This window comes from Prinia subflava, chromosome 6, assembly GCF_021018805.1.
Source record: "Prinia subflava isolate CZ2003 ecotype Zambia chromosome 6, Cam_Psub_1.2, whole genome shotgun sequence".
Taxonomy (NCBI): Eukaryota; Metazoa; Chordata; class Aves; order Passeriformes; family Cisticolidae; genus Prinia; species Prinia subflava.
Window position 1 is genome coordinate 33170017 of NC_086252.1, and position 21427 is coordinate 33191443.

Here is a 21427-nt window from a genome sequence, read left to right on the forward strand (position 1 = left end):
AGGGAAGGGAAGGGAAGGGAAGGGAAGGGAAGGGAAGGGAAGGGAAGGGAGCTGGGAAAGGCTCTGCAGCACAGGTCTGATGAGGAGCAGCTGAGGGAGCAGGGAGGGCTCAGCCTGGAGAAGAGGAGGCTCGGAGGGAAGGAACCTTCTAAGTCTCTACAACTCCCACCTGGTGTGGGTTGGGCCCTGCTCGCGGGTAACAAGCGGCAAGACGAGAGAACGTGGTTTTAAGCTGTGCCAGAGGAGCTTTGGATTGCATATTCAGAGGAATTTCTTCACAGAAAGGGTGACTAGACATTGGAACGGGCTGCCCAGAGAGGTGGTGGTGTCACCATCCCCGGAGGTGTTTGAGGAAAGCCTGGATGTGGCACTCAAGTCCATGGGCTGGTTAAAAAGGTGATGATCGATCATCGGTTGGACTCGATGATCTCAGAGGGCTTTTCCAACGCAATCGTTTCAGCAGTTCTGCGATTACCTGGAGTTGTTATGGAAGCACCGCAAGCACCCTCAGCCCTGCGTGGCGAACAGCACGAGGAGGTTGGTGACAACGCGGTGTTGGGAATTCGGTGTGGGGCAAGCACACCACTAAAGTTCAGCTTTGACTATTTTCGTAGCGCTAGCGCGTTTTGAACAGCCCAGACCCCTCGGTCTCTGAGCTCCAAGCCAGGAACAGCCTCCCGGCTCCCCTCAGCGGCCGGGCCTGTCCCGGCGCCGCCCGGCAGAGGGCGCAGCGCGCGGCGCTCCCGCGCGGGGCTGGGCGGGGGCAGGGCCGCGCCTCCTCCATCTTCGCTCCGCCCGCGGCCCCTCCGCGCCGCGGGGCCGAGCGGGGACTGCGCGCCCGTCCCGCCCCGCTCGCCCGCGGCGCCGGCACCGCAGAGCTCCCGCCGCAGCGCGCCGCGCCGCGCTCCATGCCGCGCTCCGGGATGCGAGGAGGTGCGGCCGCCCCGCTGCCGGGGGAGAGGGTGGGTCCGGGGGCTCGGCTCCGCGGGCGGGGGTGTGGGTGCGTGGATGGATGGACGGACGGACGGACCCGTCGGGTTGCGCCGCGCGGGAGAAGTTACCGCGGTTTGGGACCGCTCCGGCCGGGATCTCCCGTCTCGCTGTTGGTCGCATCCCTCGCATCTCCTTGCGCTGGTCCGGCTCCTCCGAGCGCCCCGGCTCCTGCCCCCGCGGGAGGAGCGGGCAGGGCGCGGAGCACCGACACCCCCCGAGGCAGGTGAAGTTGGGACGGGGACGGGCAGCGCCAGCCGCGGCCGCCGCCGCGCTCGGTGCGGGCACCGCCGCCAACTCCGCTCCGCCGGGCAGCGCTGAAAGTAGCGCGGCTGCCGCGGGCAGGGCGATCGCGGCTGGGGCTGGGCTCTCTGTCGCCCAGGTTCGCTTCTCAAACCCCTACTTTTCCACCTGCCCACCCATCCCCAGTCACAGCATCGCAGTGTGTTTGGGTTGTCTTTTTCCCTCCGTCGATTCTTCAATCAGTGTTTTTTAAACAAGGCACGTTTCTACGCTCCTTCATTAACCATTCATTACTTTGAACGTTCATTCTTAATTTGTGCTCGTCCTTGTATTTATTTTGTGTATTATTATTCGTTCAAGGTCAAGCCGTATAGAGTTTGGACTTTATTTATGTGAAGATATGATGAGGACTCTGTAATGCTGTTCCTTTCCTCCTCCTCTCCCTCCCACTCCTGTGCCTGCCTGAGCGTTTCTGTAGAAGGCTTTTAAAAGAATAGATGAGGGTCATAAAAAGTACTTGCTGACCACTGCCTCCAGTTCTTTTGTATAATTGAAATATATTGGTTAATTCTTCTAATGAAAACAGAAAATCAGCTTAAAGAATTGATTGCCTGAGAATGTAATTTTGGAAGAAGTTGTACGGGTGATGTCTGTTGTGTATGCATAATCTACCTGTTAGAACTGGGTACCACTGAAAGTACCTGGGAGAGGACGTGGTGGAGAGAGCTGCTGTTGTTTGTGCCCCGTGTCACACAGGTGCCTTGCAAGGCTGCTCAACTTGCTTTGTGAAATCTTGAAACTTTAAGGAGACTGACTGAAAAAAGTAATGAACTCGTTAGCTTCTGAAGGGATTCCAGTGGAATTTAGGTAATGCCATGTCAGATGTGAAAGAGATGGCATTAAAGTGAGGTGCTGGAGTCCAGGGATACATCCCCAGGAAGGCAGGTAGGGCTCTGTCGGGGGTGCGAGGTGTGAGCGGAGCCGCGCGTGGGCTTCGCTTGTTCTTGGCTGGTTCGTGGGGCTGAGACCAGCTCAGAGTGCAGTGAGCACTGTGTCTTTGCGGGGGCAGGCTGGGGGTGTTAAGTGCTGAATTTCCTTAAGGATGGAAAGGGATTCTGTGCCTGCCTGTACCTCACATAGTGCCGAGCTGGTTTTAGAGCATTGTGGAAGTTACTGGTTTACTGCTGCAAACATCAGCAAGGAGAGCATGACCGTGCTGTAACTTGTGATGGTTTTGCTGCTTGCTTTGGTGGGACTGGATAAAGTTTTCATTGTTAATTATTACAAAAATTATCGAGAGACTGTTCTCAACTGTCTATTTTGCAACACGAGGGGAGAGCAGGAGATTGTATGCTCTGCTTTTATCATCTTGATTCTGTGAGGGGAAGCTGTGTCTAATCAACTTCATATATGAAAACAGAGGGTTTTTTTCAGATCACAGCACTGAAAAGCATTTTCTGAAGAATCAGAAGTAAACATCACTCATTACTAAACTTTCTCTTCTGGTTTGCCTCAAAGATCCCATTTCACTCTGGTAGTGTAAGACCAAAAGAGCTGTTAAGCTCCATCTGTATGCATTAGGGTAGGTGGTTGATTTGTACCCTGGGGCCATATTATCTGCTATTTCATTACTTCTGGATCTGTAATGATATTCGGGAAGACTGTATTTGTAGTGACTGCTTTCTAGGGATGTCTGCTCACTAGAAAGCCTCCCCGATAAGATCGCACACCGCGTGTTTGCTGACGTGCTGCGCTGGTGGAGGCACTCGGGCTGCTGCCTTCAGCAGCACACAACTTCTGGGGTTCATGAGTGAGAAATGGGGATTCTCATGGGTCTCCTTGCTCCTTAATACGATCTTTTTTTTTACTTAACCAGTATTTGGTGTCTTACATGCCTACAGATGAGCTGAGCTCTTGTGCCTGTTTAGACACTTTTCTCCTTTAGTGTTTGGGCACAGCAGCAGCTACCCCAGTGGCCAGGAGCAGGTGAGGAGCCTGAGCTGGGGCAGGAGAAATGTGCCAGATGCTGCAGATAACCTGTGCCAAGCTCAGTCCTCAATAATAGCACAGAGGTAGCAATGCAAGAGTGGTTTTGGGCAGAGGAAAACCCAGGTAGTGGTTGTACTTTGGCAGCTTTTGCCTGCCTGTTGGGTAGGTGAGCAGGGGGTTGTGCTGGAAGATGTGATGTGATGTGAATGGTTTCATCCAGGTGTCCAAGGCAACTAAGCTTGTCTGGCTTTGCAGGCTGTAAGCAAAGAGTGGGATAAGAAAATACCAAACAATAAATTACCCTGAGTTGACAGTGCTTCACTGACACCACAAGTACCTGTGTCTGCTCTGCTTCCCTGCCCTGCACCGCTGCTGGGAGCCGCTGGTGCCCCCATACCTTAACTGGAGTGGATTATGAAAGCTGAGCAACAGGGATGCTGTTGCACATTAAGGAGGTGATGGAAGTGCCCCCAGGCTGTTGTTCAGGGCGGTAAGTTCTTTATTCTCCATTAGAAGTGTATGCTGTGCTTTAATGGTTTGTGCTCAGCGCTGGATGGGGGAAGGCAGAGATCTGTCTGCTTGAGCCGCCTGACACAGAGCTGCTTTCGGAACTTCTCCAGGCATTTTGTAGGTGAGGGAAACTGTCCCAATGGTCTGCCTCAAAGTGTGTTCAAAAAGTATGTGTCTGGGCTGTCAGTTTTCAGAAACTTTATTGAATTTTGGGGGGCTTGTTCCAGCACGGTGAGACGAAAGCATTGTTTTCTGGCAGAAAGAGCCAGAGCCGCTCTGTGATTTGTTAAGGTGATAGAAAATGAAAATTTGTCTGGTTCTGGCAGCAGTTCACAGGCTCCAGTGCTGCCGGGTGCAGCTGAGGATTGGGAGTCCTGCTGGGGCTGCCTAGGGGTGAGAGCTCGTGTGTTTTTTCTCTAAACCAGGGAAGCTGAGAAGCTGTGGATGGGCTGTCATGCCTTGTTATAACTGGGTTTTATGACAGAGTGGCATCACACTTCATGGCCAAACTCTGTGCAGTTGTGGTGTGTTTCTCTGTGTGTTCTGAGTCCTTCCACACCGTTGAGTGTCTGCCCACACATGAGTTCTTTACCTGAACTTTGAAAATGCTGATCTTTTTTTACCAATATAGCATTCCAGCTTCTCTGTTATTTGCCCCAGGATCACGTAACATAACGTAGGTGTGAAATGGGGCTGTGATTGTCAGGTAAGAACGAGATGGAGCTGAGGGATGTGAACTCTGCCAGGCTCCTTCTGGGATCTAGGTATCCCACCTCATCCAAAGCTGCCTCTCTAGGGTGGTGAAGTGGGTGCTGTGGGAGGGGAAACAGATAAAGCACCACAGGCAACATAAGTACTGTTTATTTGAAAGAAAACCCAACAAACTCCAGGAATTTGTGCAAAAGGATGAGAGCCCTGTGGGTCATTTGGAACCAGAAACTCTGCAGGGAGGGCAGGTTTGTCTGCTCTCTCTCTGAGGCTGCAGAGGCCCAGCCTCTGAGTCACTGGTGACCTGTCCTCCCTTACTTCTGTGTCTAAGCACAAGTGCCCACTGTCTGCACTCTGGTTTGGAACACGACAGCAAAAGAACACTTTGTGCTTTGGACTGGCAAGCTTATCAAGAACATGCTGGTAATGCTGTTTCTGCTTTGAATGCTTCCTTATTGAGTCATCTTTAGGCATTCTTTTGTACTTCTGCTGTATTTAGTTAAAACACTTGAGTATTAAGGACATGCTGCATCATTTTTGTTGGGAATGCTTTTAGTTACGCTTCATTTCTATTATGATTTTTATTTGTTAAGCTTTTGTTCTGATTGAAACAAAATCCGCTAATTTTTTTTTGGAAGAGCATCTTGGTTTTTCTTTTCAGTTTCATCTAGCCGATGCTCATATTTGTGTCTGAAAATAAGGTAACTTCTTTAAAAGGGGATTTTTTTTTTCTGCACCACCTACACTCACAGAACAGGCATGGAATGGGTAAGGAAAGAGGCTCAAGGACCGCCAAGAAAGCGAACAAAAAGCTGTGTTAGTGATGTAGAGATACAATGTGTGTGATGTGTGGTATCCATGCATGTCCCAGGCCGGTGGGGAAGGAATCACACACAAGATCAGCTGCTGTCTGATCCCTGTGTTGGCTCCCCTGTCCCTTGGTTTTGCAGACTCCCTGTTGATACAGGCAGAATGTGCAAACCTATTTACAGTGCAATGAGGTGTCTCATTGTGACCTGGAAGGGTAGAATGGAGCAGGAGACAGGGAAAAGGGTTTTATAAGTGAAAGGAACATTTAAAGGTACTTTAAATAGTCACTCTCCTGACTCAGTTGCTTAAACAGAAAATGTTTGTGCAGTAAAGGGATATTCTGGTTGTGAATAGTGGGTGCTTTTGAAAGGTTGGAGGTAGGATAACTTAATATGGCAAACCTTTGATCCCAGCCTTGTTAGAAGTGAGAGAGGATTCCTTATGTGTTATGAGGTTGGCATGAATGGACAGGAAGACACTCTGTGCCATTTGGCTCTGTCAGCCTGGCATAGCCTTCCAAAAGAAAGATAAATGAAACAATCTTTTCACTCGTTAGGTATAATTGCAGCTGTTTCTGATCCATCTCCCACAATAACTTGTAATTCCCGTTGGCATTGTTTCAGCACATGGTGACAGCAGTGTGGAGTTCTGTCTGCTGTGTCTTCAGCAGGGATTTGTGGAGAGCCTAAGTCACCACAGCATATTGGGGGATATATAAGTGTGTATATATGTATATAAAAATTAATTTTTGTACATGTATAACAGGACAGTGGTACTGAGTCTTTAGATAGATTTTTTAATCTTTGCTTAAGTACCTATTTTAACTGAGTTGCTGGGTTTTCATTGGAAAATTGATGTCAGCAGATAGCAGAGAACAGAGCAGAGAGCCCGAGGGCACTGCAGTGTGGGGGAAATGACTCCTGGGCATTAACATATGCCTTCTGAGGCACTTCTGAGAACTGTAGGCTGCAAATATTTATGATTCTGTAATTGATTTCAGGTGTCTGTAGTAAACACGATATACACCTTTGGTAAAGGAGGAAGCAGCAGTCTCTGTGATTGCCATTTTCTGCAGCAATGGTGCAGTTTATGGACCGTCAATTTTTAGTATGTGGTATTTATTCAGGAAAGGAAACTTGGGTGGTGGGAGGTTTGACAGTCACGGCAAACTTTATTTTACAAAGCCATCCTAACAGAAACACACAATAGGATTTCTTCTGTTTTTTTTTTTTTTTTAATCTGTGTGTGTCTTGTTTTGCTATTACAAAATTTATCTGTGTTCTGTCTTGTGAAATGTTTTGAAACAGTCAGAAAAATCACCTACTCTGTGTAGGACTATCTATTGAATTAAATTACCATTAATAAAATAGAGAATACACCCACAACACCAACTGTAATAGGTGGAAGAGCGACCTGAGGATGTGGCACAATAACGGTGAGTGCAATCCCACTGTTAATGAATGGGATTAAAACTCATGTTTATGAGTGAGGGAGGCTCTCCACTGGGATGGAGCCTGTTTTGTGGCTGGCTTCTTGTCTCTAGTGGCTTGAAACAGAGCTCTCTCCCAGAGCCTTTCTGAAGCTCAGCACAGATGATTTGTATTCTCCCGGAGAGTAATTTGTCAGGAGATGAACAGCAATATGCTCCATGTTTGCAGCAATAGCAAAGGCAAGTCCAGTTAAAGACTTACTTCTTGGGGTAGTTTTTAAACTTTTCATCATAAAGAAAAGTCATAAGTACCTCTGCCTGGCCTAGATTTTTTTCCATTTCAAGTACTTTGGTGGCAAATTCAGGTGTGCAGGAAGCGAAGCAGCACAGAGCTTCCAGTTGGGGAGGACACAAGGTTGGTCCCTGCAGAGCACATTGCTCGTGAAAGGTCACTGTCTCAGAAGTCAGCTGATTTGGGAACTTGGAAAATTTGTCTAGACATTGTCATGTATTTTTAAGTAAAACTTTGATGCAAAATGGAAATTGAAACAAAATAAGCAAAAGGTTAAATTTCTCTGAAAAGAAGCCATAATTTTTCTGTAGTGAAACTTGGCTGGCTAAATGAAATCTTTAGTGTTGATTTCTAGCAGAGGCAAAACAAAACAAGCATTCAATTCTAGTTCAGTTCTTTTTTCTTTTGGGAAGGGAGGTGTGGGGTGTGTGGCACTTGTTTTTCTTTTTTTAATTTTTTTTTCTTTAACAGAGAAGCTGAATCACATCCAACTAACTCTCTGAGCACTGAGGATTTCTGTCTTCCTGTTGCTTCTTAGGGGCAGAGCTGGGGATGATTCTTCTTCAGTATCTGGTGTGAACGAGGTTTCTATGTTTTTTGATGTTTCTATGATTTTCTGTTGAAATTTGGTATTGGGACCAGGGAAAAGGGATGTGTGAGTGACATCCAAGAGAAGATGGCAACTTGGAATGGAGCTGTGGTGTGATGGGAAGGATTTTGGTGAGTGCCAGTGGAAACCGGAGAGGCAAGCAGGAGAGCTGGTGTTCAGGAATGGATTTGGACTGTAAATGTGTTCAGAAAGCAAATGGCTTGAAACCCTTGATTGGCAGGAAGGGAAAAAAAGGACATGAAAAGGAGACACGATGCAACTTCGATTTTAGTTAACTGCAGCAAGAAAAGGATGTTTTGTGCCATTTTGACTGTGAAGGAAATAGGAGCCAGAAAGAAGAGGTAAACTTTAACGAGCAACAGGATGGAGAAAGACATGATGGAGGCTTGTCAGGATTTGTTTTTTCCCTTAAAATCTGTAAAACCTTACTCCTCTCCTTCAAAAAGCCTCTGTATATTTAGGAACATCAATGGTAATATATCATGTCAAATTCATTTGTTATATCTGCTTATATCATGTCTAATTTTGGCAGGAATTATAACACTAATTACATTTACTGTCAAGTTGATTGCCCCTTCCCTGTGCAGCTCTAGCTGAGTCTGTCGTGCTCTCTGTTTAAATAGGTATAACTTTTTTCCCTGGCTATTTGGAAGAGCCTTGACTGTGGAATACCCTTTCTCTGTGTCTAGAGAAATATCAGCTTGTCAGTCTTCCAGATGAGCTGTAACGACTTTCTTATCAGGGAAAGTTTAAAGCAGAAAGGTATTGATGGACTAGGATTTATCAGATGTCATTTTCTTTTTTTAATTGGAGAGAGGGCTTGGGATGGACAGAATATATATATATCTTTTTTTGGGCTATGTGTATGAGATGTTTGCCACCTTGTAAAAGACCACATATGTTAATTATTGTTTGAAAAGAAAATGCAAGATGCTTTGTGGGGCAGTTCTGAACATGACACGCTCTCTTGGTTTTTCAGGGCATCAAATCAGCCTCTGTGTTTGACAGCTTAAAATACAGATTAGATAAAGACAATGAATAGTAGATACATTATTTTGATTCTGGGATGCTCTTTATGAATATTTCTGAAAGAAGCAACAGGGCAGCTGAGTAAGAAGCTCAGAAAAAACTGTGAGGCAGGAAGGTTGAGTGGGGAGTGGTGTTAGCAGGAATAAAGAAAATGGAACTTGGCACCATGGCTTCACTGAAAATAATCATAGCAATAGGCATCCTCCTGCAGAGGATGATGAGGGGAATGCAGTATGGGATGCAAAACTTCTATGAAAGCATTTTCAAAATGTTTTGCCAAAATACCTCTGGAAGGCAGAACCTAAACTGCAGTAGTTTGAAAGAGCAGAGTTTGGGAAGCATCTGATCCTGCAGAGGAGCACATTTGGAAGTATAAAATTTGCAAATTACTTTTCCAAAATGGATTCCAATTTGAGCTTAGGATTAATGCCTGTCTGCCTTTAGGAAGATACAAATAGTTACTATTTTCTGCTAAACTTGAAAAGAAAAATCCGAATAACACTACTGGGACTGAGAGTTAAAGGTCAGAAACTCTGAATAGCAGCATTAATTGCTCCCTTTAAAGGATATAAAGGATCAGAGTCTTTCAGGGCTTGCCTAAGGAGGAGAGCAATATTAATGTCAGTAAAGGATGATACAGCAAGACTCAGAATGGGAAGGGGGGCAGGCTTTTTCACTTGTTACTCCAAAGTAAAATGAACATACCATTAACTTGGGTGTAACCTCTGAAGTATTGCAGTGTTGCTTCAGTTGTGTGTTGTGTTTAATACTTTTTATTCCATTGAGCACGATCAACGTGCAAGAAATATTACTGGCAGGACTGGATGTTGTAGTGCACACAGGATTGCCTCAGCCCATCCAGTGCAGAGAAATTCTTCCCTTTCTTTAAAAAACTTCTAACTCTTTGCTAGGATTGTTATCACAGCCTTTAGCAAATGATGCCACACTTGATTTCCCACCTTTGTAATCTTCAAGTCTGAGCTGTTGTCTTTGCAAGTTGTGCTCCATTCTCTTAGGTGGTGTTTTAGTGTTACTGACTCCAATTAAAAAAGGTGGGGTGCCTCAGAATAAATGATTTATCTTATGCATACTTCTGTTGTTGCTGACCTCTTATCATTAGTTCAGGCTGTGTTGGAAAGATGTAAATATTGAGGGAATGATGATATATGATAGAACTTGCTATTGAAATGGGTTATGCCTTTTTAACATGGCGATAATTTTTAAGGAGCCTGGGTTTCCACAGCTGCCTGTAAGATTGTGTATAATGATAATGAAACTATTTCTGCTTTCTTTCTCTCATTTATATATTCAGAAGATTACTTACATGCTTTTCATGCAAGGAATGGTTTTGGAAATCAGAACTTCTCAATGTTGAAGAAACAAATAAAAAGCTTTGCTGTATCTAGAGTTACATTTGCAAAGGAGTCCTTGTAAAAGCACTTGATGCCAAAAATATTGTTGGGTTTTCTTTGCTCCTTTTCTTTGCATCTATTGCTGCATCCTTTAGGAAAAACCCTCTAGTCTCTAGAGAATGAGGAGAGTTGAGGGGAAATTATCTTAATTTGCGAACAAGAATGCTTTTTAAATACTTGTGTTTGTTTAACTTCGTAGCCATGGGTGGCAGATTCCTTTTTCTTCTCTTGATTTCATACGTGCTTCTTGATGAACTGTTGAAAAGGACTCAGATTTGGCTTTTTCAGTTAAAATAAGAAAAAGTACTTGCCTGCTGACTATTTTTTGTTTAACTTCTAGGAGCTTGCCTTCACTGGGATAGATTTTAGATTTTGTAAGCAAATCCTGTTGGACTATGTAATGATGTGTTTGGATTACGTTTCCTCCCTATCGCACATTCTACAGGAAAATGTATTTTCTGTTAGTCTGGTAGATGGTTGTACAGGATAGATTTTGATTGCTTCTGAAACAGCAGAAGTCTCCTAGGCAATTCTATTAAAGTCCAGGTAGTTCAAGGGAGGGGAGGGAAAAGAATTCACCTCCTCCCCTTACCCTGTCAGATCAGCTGTCTTGAGGCTGGGCGCATGAAATGTGTGTGAAACTGATGGGTGTAGCTAAGAAACTTCTGATGCTGAGAATCTGGGATGGAGTGTGGTAAATGAAACATAAGTTTGCATACAAAAGATGGTAAAAAAGTTGTATCCAATACTTCAAGCTCTTTCAATACACTCTTAGAGTACCTAAGTCTTCTTGATTTTTGTGTTTTCTCTCTGTAACCTCATGAGTTCCATAAGCTTGCCTGTTGGATCAAATAACAACGAAGAAGGGAAACACTTAGGCTTAAACTGAAATTTAAATACTTGAAGTATTTAATTGTAGTGAGCGTATTAAAAAAAGTTCAGTTGATATTTGGCAGAGCCAAGACTTATGTGCTTAGGATGGACAGTGAAGATCTGGTCAGGCAGGTGTTCAAGATCTGGTGTTCTCTCTGTGGACTGGACTTTTGTGCTAACAATGTCTGCAGTTATGCATTGTTGAAAATGCTTGCATTTTCTGTGGATTCAGATCCCTGAAAACAAATGGTTGCAAGTTGAAATATTGGCAGCCTGGCAGGGTATTTAAGCTTGCACTGTAGATTACTATTATATTTGTTTACTATCTGGGGATGCTGCTTGCAGAGCTAAAAACCCTCTGAGCTGATCGTTATCAAGCGTTTAAAAGGAGTAGCAAAGGAGGAGTGTCAAATTCTGTCTGACATCTGAACAAAGTTTTTTTTTAAAGTGAACTTATCTAAAATTTCAAAAAAACCCCACTGTAACTAATGTCTGACCTTTTAATTAAAAGTTCACTAGGTTTTTTTTAGGAGTTGGTTTTATCAAGATACTTTTGCAGTGTAATGCTCTTGGTGCCAGAGCTTTTTGTATTCTCCTCAACGGATAAATGATTAATGATCTCAACACTGCCTTCTGGATCACCTTGTAAGAGGTCTCCTTCATCAATCTGGCAAGGGGATTGTATGGCAGTTTGCACCCTAATTACAGTCCCCAGCTGGGGATGTGCTGCTTAACAGATTACTTGTAGCAGAAGTGGAGTCAGTGCAGATATGGATGGCCACGGAGTTGTTTGATGCCCGGGTTCTAAAATTAGATTTCCTTCTAGAAAAAAACACCCACTTCATATAAGCAGTGCAGCAGATAAAAGTGTTTAGCTGGAATTAACTCTGTAACTTAAGGTTTAATAATAACAGCGCTTCTGTGTTTCCCTGTTTTCATTGTTTCCCTTCCCTTCTCTTGCGGTCTTATAGACCAGGGCGGTATTGCAAGCCAGAAATTTTATTACCAGTGGAAACATTAAGGTATTCCACAGGGCAAAACAAAAGTGATTCAAAAGGTGCTTTTACAGATAATAAGTTTTAGCATTGAGCAGTTTACCCAGAAGGCAACAGATTATTTCTAGTGGTCTGTCATTATTGTTGGCCTTTTTTTTCTGGCTCATTTGTGGTGTAATGCTGCTGCTCAATTAAGATGTATTTCGGTGAAAACCATGAATGACAACGTCCACCAAGCATATTGCTAAGCATATACATCCGTGCCTATTGCTCAGGCTGACAACTCTGAGTGTGTTGCTGAGAAACAGCTCATTTAAGGACTCGGGCACGGAGGAAAACTTGCACAGGATCCAGCCAAATACTAAAGCAAAGTTCCTATTGGGTGTTTGACAACAGGAAGATTTTAGGCTTGGGAAGGATGTAATTACCAAGTGATTTTCTGGGTATGTATCAATGTTTTAGTAGTCAATATTGCCAAAACAGATAACATTGTGAATATCTTGACAATTTGGGGAAAAAAATCTAAGGGTTTTGTTTTAAGGATAAGAATTTATTTTCATGGTCTCAGGGTCATCTGGGCATTGGTAACTTCCTAATGAGTGACAAATATTAGAAGGATAAAGGCAATGGAGAGGGCTACCAGTAGACTAAGGATGGAGGTGGAATATTAACTATTTGTGCTTATATCCTGAAGAATACTACAATTGAGAATTGCAGGGAATAATATATGTTTTTAGGACAGTAGTAGTCATCACCAGTGCAGTGGCTGCTGTGAAGGTGTGGATGTATATGTTTGACTTCATCTAACTTGAAAGAGGAAAAAAGTCTTTACTACTCAGGGGAAAAGTAGTTGACTATAACTGACCTGGATTTTAATGCTGCAAAATGGCAGCGAGTCTGGACAGTCTTCTCCCTGTCTGGAGCTTGACTCTTGGAGCGTGGCAAGGAGCTGATAGATGTGTGAAGCACGGGTTTATCATGTCCTAGGTTTGGAAGAAAACCTCTGAAGCTTTTACTCCTAGAGATGGTCAGATCGTGATTTACTCTTTCTAGGTTTCCCTCCCCATGAGAAGTAGAGGAATTGACTGTAGAGTTGCTGTATTGCCTGGAAACCACGTGCACTTTATGATGAAAACAATTCCAGGAGATGCTTTGGAAGACTCTGGTTTCTCTGACCCAGGTTTGCTCTAGTTGAGACTCAGGGCTTTCCCTGTTCCACTTCCCTCCTGTTCCTTTGGCTCCCACCGAAAGTGAACAGTCCTGCAGTGCTTCAACCTCTCAGCTGAAAACGAAAGGCTGGCTCTTCAGCTTCTTTTATTGTCTTGTTAAAAAGCAGATGCAGTGTTTCCTCCCTATCAGTCTTCTAGATGGGGGAGCAGCACGGTTTGGTGTTCTTGTGAGCTTCATCACTCTTCTGTTTGCAGAAGCAATTGGAAGCAAATGATCCAGGTCGTCGTTATTACTCATATTTTGTTTTTTTTCCAGTTCTGCAGCTCCAGCTCCTTATTTGAGCTGCGTTGACACGTCATGAAGCTCCACATTTTGGTCTGTAGCCATGCATGTTAATAGTCAAGGCTGCTGCACAGCCTCTCCCTGATCTTGGCTTTCCGTGGTGGCTCTCTCGGGTTTTGTTCCAGGACAAATACATTGCAGGTACTCAAGAGGAAAACATTTTCTCCTAAATTATTTTAGCAAATGGAAACCCTTTTTTACTCTGGCTGAAGACTTTGTCTTGGCTGTAAGCCTGAGAGATTTAAACATTTGCAGTTCCTTTTTATGTTTCAAACCCGTGCAGCATATTTTAAGTGAGCGAACAGTCTGTCAAGTTACTAGAAATCATTACTTTGCCAGAGAGTTATCGAATGGATGTGAAAACAGGTGTTTGTCAGATTTTTACCTTCTGGACTGAATATTTTTGATGTTGGGAACTTTTATCTGCAGTCAGCCATTGTGCTTTGTAGAGGAGAAGGCTTAATTCAGATTATCTGAGCAATCAGGGAGCAGAGATGCGGTTCTGTGATTCATAATTGAAATTTAGCCTTTAGATTAACTTCATTAGTATGCTGTTGAACAAGGACAGGATGTTAATAAATGAAAAAATCCTTCTGGGTTTAAGCACCAAGAGCCACAATAGGTCTTTGCAGTTCATTATGAATTTTTTATTTTTGCTGTGACAGCATTATTTTTGATTTGACCATGCTCTTTTTGTCTTTATTCCTCAAAATTGTAAAGAGAGAAATAGAGAAAAGTTTTATCTGATGTGAGATTAAACTGAAAATTCTTCTACTAAAGCCACGTTTCTGAGCCCCTCTGAGATCAAGAAAAGGAATATTAAAAAATAGACTTCAGTTTCGTTTTTAACTGATGATTTAGAGTAATGAGTGAAACTTTACTTATGTTCTTCAAAGACATGAAACTTTCTGAGGAAGTAGAACTACAGAATCTCCAATCATTATCTTATAAATGTTTATAAAATGTTTATCCTATGAGATGAAAATATTAATTTCTGATTACTTTGTAAATTCTTGATCTTGAGTTTAATTAAAGGACTTTTCCAGCCTAAATGCTTCTGTGTATATCTCACAGTAGTCCATGGGCCATCAGCATAGAAGGAAGTAGACTTCTCCAAGCAGAATTTTCTTGCATGAAATGAAGGTTAATGTAGTTGAATTTTGAATGACTATGCTGCAATGGAGGAAGTTATAATTGGTTTTATTTGTAAGACTTTTTTGGTTTATGGTTTTATGAAAGATTTTGATAGATTCATTAGTTGTAGAGCAGTACTAAGAAAGTAGGTTCACAAAAGAAATTTCCAGTTACCAGAACAGCAAAGAAGATATTTGGGATTTTTGATTCCTTCCCATCTTCACAGTTGCTCTTGATCTCCCTAAAACCTGTAGCAGAATATTTTGAGTTGTCTGTACATACGCTTTTCAGTGAAGAGTCTTGCACTGATGTAATCCTCTGTGCTTTGAGGTGCCGAGCATCTGCTTCGGCAGGGAAGGATTACGGATGTAGCTTTTTTTCCTGCATTCAGCCTTGAGGGAAACACAGATTGCTGAACAACAGAGCAGATTGGTGTCTAGTGCTTGAAAGGCTGGGAGCTGAGTTTGAACTCCTGCACGGAGTCTGTGTGGGCCTGCAGGGGTTTGGGAAGCTTTGGGAATTACTGCAGCTGAGAGGCTGGGGCAAGGACAGTTTGGAAAAGAGAAGAGCAGACAGTCTGTGTTATGAATGGTGTGTGGAGTCCTTCAGTATTTGGGAATAGCACAGGTTCTAATCTGACATACATGAATGGGCTATGCTGCATTTTTCCATCAGGTTTGACGTGAGGAAATGATTATTAAAGCATTTAAGCACATGCTTAAAAAACACTGGAAAGTTGTGGCTGAGAAGACGTAGCTTGTATGAAGCAGCTTAACATGAAGTCTGATAACTTCCATTGTTTATCTCTGTGGAAGATGAGTCCTAACCAGCAGACATAGTTCACATCCCAAAATGACTTAATTCTCACAAAGAGCTGTTGTTAGGAAACCTTGACTTTATGTGCACTGTTGGACTGCTGTGGGGGAAAATTGCACTATCAGTGGTTTCTAGCTTACTGCAGCCACTCTGTAGGAGAAGTGAAATACTTTCCCTCCAGAAGGATCCAGGCTCAAAAATATAAATTAAAATTAATTTTAAAAGTGCTTCCTTTTTCTTTTTTTTTTTAATATTTGCTGTGCCTTTGAGCAGTGCCCAGAGTATAACGCACTGTGTTCAGTTTTAAGTAGGGAAGCCTAATCTGTAGGAACTTCCATTTTTCTAAGAGAAGATGATGCAGAGAGAAAGAAGAGAGGGAGAAAAAGGAGTAAATTAGAGCACTGTGGAGTTCAGATAACATTTAGCTATAGTCTAGTAGTACAAAGTTTGAATGATGGACTACCTGCTTGAAGACCAAAAGATAAACTCGATCTCCCTATAATCATTAACATTACACTTGATAAATGCTGTGAGAGCAAGCAGTTTGTGAGATTCAAGGATGATGATGGCTTTGATTCACTTAATGAACTGTGGTTTCCAATAGGAAAATAGTGTGAGAGAAATACATGAAATGTCTAAAGAGATTGGGAAAAAAATATTTGCTTTTCAGGGCACCACTGCTGATGTTTCATTTTGACAAGATGCTGTAAATAAAGTCCCTGGAGATGCTCAAGAGTCAAATGTGCTTTCCAGTATTTTGTTTTCTATAATAGAGAGCATTTCTGGTTACTAGCATTTTTTTATTCATCTTGATCCTTAAGCTGGGAGGAATCTCCCTTGGCAGCACCAGCAGGGGAATGTGTTTAGCCTTTGTACACTCTGGAAAACTTCAGTCTGAGCAAGGGCACCCACTGCCAGGTCTTGGCTGCCCTCACTCAGTAGATTTACCATGCTGAAAGAGAAGTACATGAACTAGAGATCGTGCTTAGTTCAAATGGCAAAATGCAAATAGTCATTTATCTACAAGATCTGAAATAGGAAATCCTGCATGGAGAAATGAGAGAAAATCTTCACTTCCTTGTTCATTTGCAAAGGTTAAACTGGGAAGGTTTGTCAGGGTGATGTGTTGGAGCCTCTCTTGATGTGATAGGGGTCAGGTGTTCCTCTTACATGCTTGATGCTTCCATAGTGGTAACTGGAGAATATTTATGAGTATCCCGGTGTTTATAGCCAGTCTGATGAAAGATGCAGACAAATCTAACCTTTTAACTATAATCGAGTTTATTTTTCTTACTCAGGGGTTAGCGTGACCAGCCAGCTAAAACAGATGATGCTTTTTCTTTTTATTTATGCAGGTGAGAGAGCTCGAGGAAATGGCCTTAAGCTGAGATGGGGGAAATTCATATTAAGAACAAAATTTTTCACCATTAGAGTGGTCAGGCATTGGAAGAGGGTGCCCAGGGAATAGGTGGAGGTGTTAAAGTGCAGGTGGATGATGAGGTTTGGTGGTTTGGGGGTACAGTGGCAGTGCTGGGCTGATGGTTGGACTGGATGATCTTAAAGGGCTCTTCCAGCCTTGGCAATTCTGTGATCCTTCGCTGATCCAAGTGTGTATCATTTCCTGTATTTAAGTCATTACTTAATCACTCCTCGCCTCAAAGGATAAAGCCCTTCCCCTGCATCTCTTTGGTGACTTGACTGTCTCTCTATAAGAGATCTCCTCTATTAAATCTTGTACCTTGCTGTGTAGAAAGTGTGATTCCAGATACAAATACTTAAAATAGTCATTGCTAATTACTGGTCCTTGATTGACACCGTGTCACAATGACAGGTACCTGATGTGGTGTGACCAACCCAGTCCATAAAACCTCTAAGAAGCTGTAACACATGGATATCCTTATTCTAATGAAAAATTATGGTGAAAAGTTTAGTTCCTGTGAGACAAATGTTTATGAAATATAACCACAAGCGGAGACTTTTCATTGAACTGACAGCTTTTTTGCTCTGTCCTCATTCTCTGCGCTGCTTTTTCCACTCATCACTTCTTTTTGTGGACACATCCAAAAGATGAAACACAAAATGGGGAAATGTTGGAACCCACTGAAGTCAGTATGAGGTTTATTGTTGATACAAATGGGAGTGCAGAAACTAGAGGTCCTGTCCTTAGCTTTAAATAAATTTCCCTGTGTAGAAGCACTGTCTGGAAATAGACTGTCAATATGCCTTGAAAGAATTTAGGCAAAAATGAAAGAGCAAGAGTGAAGTCTGCTTCCAGCTTTTGATACTATTATTTTGGTATTCCATATTTTCATATCATCCTTTTTTAAGCAATTCACAGAATCACAGCCTGAATTTTTAAAACATCTGCTCATTTGTGGAAGGTATCCTGGTAGGCTGTTTCTGTTGAAACAGAGCTTAATCTCTGGCTTCACTGATCCTCTCTTTTAGTCAGAGCTGTCATTTTCTTCAGGTCAGTTCAAGCACACTATAAATCAGGACCTCTCACTAGTCAATCAGTGATTGATTTAGTTTTGCAGCACTCGAAGGCCGTCATTTCTGGTTTAAAACTGAGTTAATGTGGCCTAACATTAATGTAGGGTTGAGCACATCGCTGGGAGCTTGTGAGTTCTGGAGCCAAGACTGCTTTGGTACTGATTTGCAGTGTGGACATAAGCAAATAATTTTGAGATTTAATGGAGAAATACCTGCTGTGGTTCAATCTTTATCTTTTTTCCCCATTTCATGTTGAGTTCTTTAAGGCCCTGGAGTTGGAGTGTTCAGAGTTGTGTGGGCACCCTAGTACCTGGAGGTAGAGATGGAAAACCATTCACCCTGATGTGTGCCTCAGATGGAGACATATGTGCTAGTGGTGCTTTTTAAAAAAAAAAAAAGCTATGTTTGCAAAGGCCTTTAGCACTTTTAGAGAATAATTGAAAGTAAGACTAAATGGATTTTTTATTTACTTTTGAAGGTATGGAAAGCTTTCATCCCATTCCAAGCCCTGTCTACACCACAGCCCAGATATTGGAAAGTCTCAAATCCTTTGCAGTACTCAACAGTGGATAACCAGTGCATCGTGATGGGACTGAACTCTTTATGATAATATTAAAAGTACTTGGGAGGGACCAAATTCTCTGATATGCAGTTTTGATTTCTGTGCCTCTTTCTGGATAAAGAGTTACTCTCACATCATGGTATTCCTGGGGAGGGAAGAGCTTATATGTGAAGGAACTGTATAGGAATTGGAAGTGTGTATACTTGTGCCTCTCTGGGTTTCAAAGTTATCTCATCTGTATGTTCTGTGACCTTTCCATATTCTCAGAAAATGGGAAAGCACTGCTGGTGTGAAGATGCTAAGCATTTCAGCTTATTAGTAAAAAGAGAAAAATCCCTTGAAAAACATCCACTTTTTAAAATGTAACAAAGTTCAGACTTCTATAATTGTTTCAAAATTTACTATGCTTTATAAGTAATAACAAATAAAATCTGTTTTCCTGAGGCAGATGAAACTACAAAGATAACAGATAGCAAATCAAAAGAAAGTAGGAACAGACTTTCATCCTCCTATTTCCCCTTTTGTAGTCTGTGGGTCTTCCGCTGTGGTGTTCTCCTACTTTGAAATTGCCCCAGTTAGGTTGGTCTGAAGTTATTGCTGCTGTGAGAGAAATGTTTTTTACATTACAAAGGTGTTTCATTTGACTAGCCTTAGAAGGTGGGTATTTTTTCAGTAGTAGTCTATTTCCAAAAATACAGCCTGCATCTCAGTGAGGGCAAGCAAGAAAGTCCAAGAAGTATATTTTCTGACAGTACATGGTATGTTTTTGTTTCTCAGGATGACACTAAAATTCCGTTCTCTTGAAATAACGATGAGGAAATACTTCTGGTTTTCTGGTTAGGGAAAAACAAAAACGTGAACTATTCTGTCTGATCTGTGCAATATACTTGGAGCAATTCCAGAGCAGTGAGGGATGCTGTGGGTAGCGAGCAGGATCCTGCAAGGCAGACTGCCCTCGGTGTTCAACAGAGCGTCTCTAACTTATTTAGCTCTTTTATGTCTCAATATTGGGTATTTGCTGGGAGTGATGGCTGCTGTTGTGTGCTGGGACTGCTGCTGCTGTCACAAGTGACTGGAGTGATGAATCGGTGCTCCCCGGAGGGGCTCTGCTCCCTGTGCCAAGCTGACATGGCACACACTGCCACATCCCAGCTCTCCTGCAAGAGCTGCACATTAGTCCAAAAAGGTTCTTTCTCAGCATCTTTGGCTTCTTTAAATATATGCCTGTATTTATGCCAGAATTTCTGAGTAATTATTCTGTTAAAACAGGAATATTTGAAGTAACTAAAACAAATGAGGTGTGATAACATTAAATACAACTGAATTTGCATAATCTGTTTAATAGATACGAATTGTTACTGTGTTTAGTTTAATTTGTCATCATTTGCTCTGCTTTACTATTGTTTTGGATGCAAAAAAATTAATGTCTAAATACTTACTCCTCTACAGAGGCTTAGTGCAATCCATAAAGGAGTTGGTTGCCTGACTCAGGAATTTGTCTGCTCATGTTTCCACCTCACCTTCTCCTTCCTGGTTCCTTCTTGCTACTTTAGACTTTGACCACGACAATACTCGAGTAGCAGCAGCTGTAGAGATGAGAATGAACTGAAGCCAGCCCTTGTGAAGCAAGGAGTTATTAATATATTTATAAGGATACTATATATAGGTACTTTGGTATCAATATATACTATTAAATAATGGATGAGGTATTTACAGGAAAGAAACTTCAGCTCTGCAGAAGCACTTGCACGTACAATTACATGGCAACAAGTGTCATGTGCTGTGTTGGAGGTATAGGTAATGTTAGGCTGTTTAAAAGCAAGTAGAAAATTGCTCTGAAAGTTCAGAACGGGCTAAATGCCATTGCAGATCTTGAAGCGGGTTATAAAATTGTTCAGAGAAATTTTTTGAGATACTAAACAGAATTTAAAAGCCCCGCGTGACTTTGAACTTGAGAATTGGAGCATCTTCTGTGAGAGATTTGTCAGTGTGGGAGAGCAGAGTTTTAGTGAGCTACCCCTAGAATAGATCCCGTGGGGAGCTCAGGATTATTGCAAACCTCTCCACCAAGTGTTGGGAATATTTGTTCGACCTCGCCTTCCTTAATAAAAGAAGTAAATGGTTGTGTGATAGGACTTTGGAGATTAAATAATGGGTTTTGATTATATGGAAGAAAACAAGAGCTACTCAGCAGTGTGGAAGATTGGTCTTCAACTCTAGAAGGCAGGTGGCAAAAATCTCTGTGTAAATGTTAACACTTAATAAAATCAAAGCTTTTCTTTCTGTAATTTCACCATGTTAACAGGAGAAAGGGACAGAAGAGTTTAATAATTCATAATATAAACAATATGTTGGCTTATAAGGCAATTTCTGTTGAAAGGCATTAAGGCATGAGTATATTTTCTACTTCATACAAAACCAAATTAAAATCACAAACAAGCAAACAGACCCCTCAATTCCGTCTAACAAATCCCAAACCAAAAAATCTCCTGAAAATGAACAGCCCGAAGGTCTGATTGATGTCTTCTTTGACCTGAGAAATCTTGTCCCATGTCCCATCACCTCATATTTAAGCTGTTTGTTTTTACAGACATTGTTTTGAGATTCTGCTTGTTTGGAATAATATAGTAAGTAGTAGGATGGAAAGAAAAACAGGGACAGCAGAGCCAAGAGGAGCAGTTGAGGTTGAGGAAGGTGGGGCTCACCACCTGCAGAGATCTCTCAGGTGACCACCGTGCTGGGGGCAGTGCTGGACATGTGCAGGAGATGCATTCAGGGGCAAATCCTGCTCCTGGGCTTTGGAGAGAAACTGCTCCTGCCCTGGTTTCTTCTCCTTACAAAGTGCTACTGCCAAACCTGCTTTGTTTTGGCTTCCCAAGGGTTTGTTCTGGGGAGAAGCCACCTCAAAAAGCTGTTGGAAAGGACCTAGTGCTACCTTCAAGTGTTTCTTAATCAATTCCATCATTATTCTGTCATGGCCCTGTCCTGGTAACCTCCGACAGGGCTCCTTCCCTCAGAAC

At 42.5% G+C, this 21427-nt stretch overlaps 1 protein-coding gene across 3 annotated transcripts in view; it reads left to right on the plus strand.

Moving 5' to 3' along the window:
• Nucleotides 1-785: 785 nt before the first annotated feature.
• The window catches only part of THSD7B (thrombospondin type 1 domain containing 7B), a 297483-nt gene continuing 276841 nt past the window's right edge, over nt 786-21427 (plus strand). Inside the window, exon 1 of one of the 3 annotated variants that reach the window (XM_063400989.1) lies at nt 786-933. The gene's annotated coding sequence lies outside the window, so the exon portion shown is untranslated. Of the gene's footprint in view, nt 963-21427 lie in introns of all 3 variants that reach the window. The other 2 variants (XM_063400991.1, XM_063400992.1) reach the window with 2 other exon arrangements.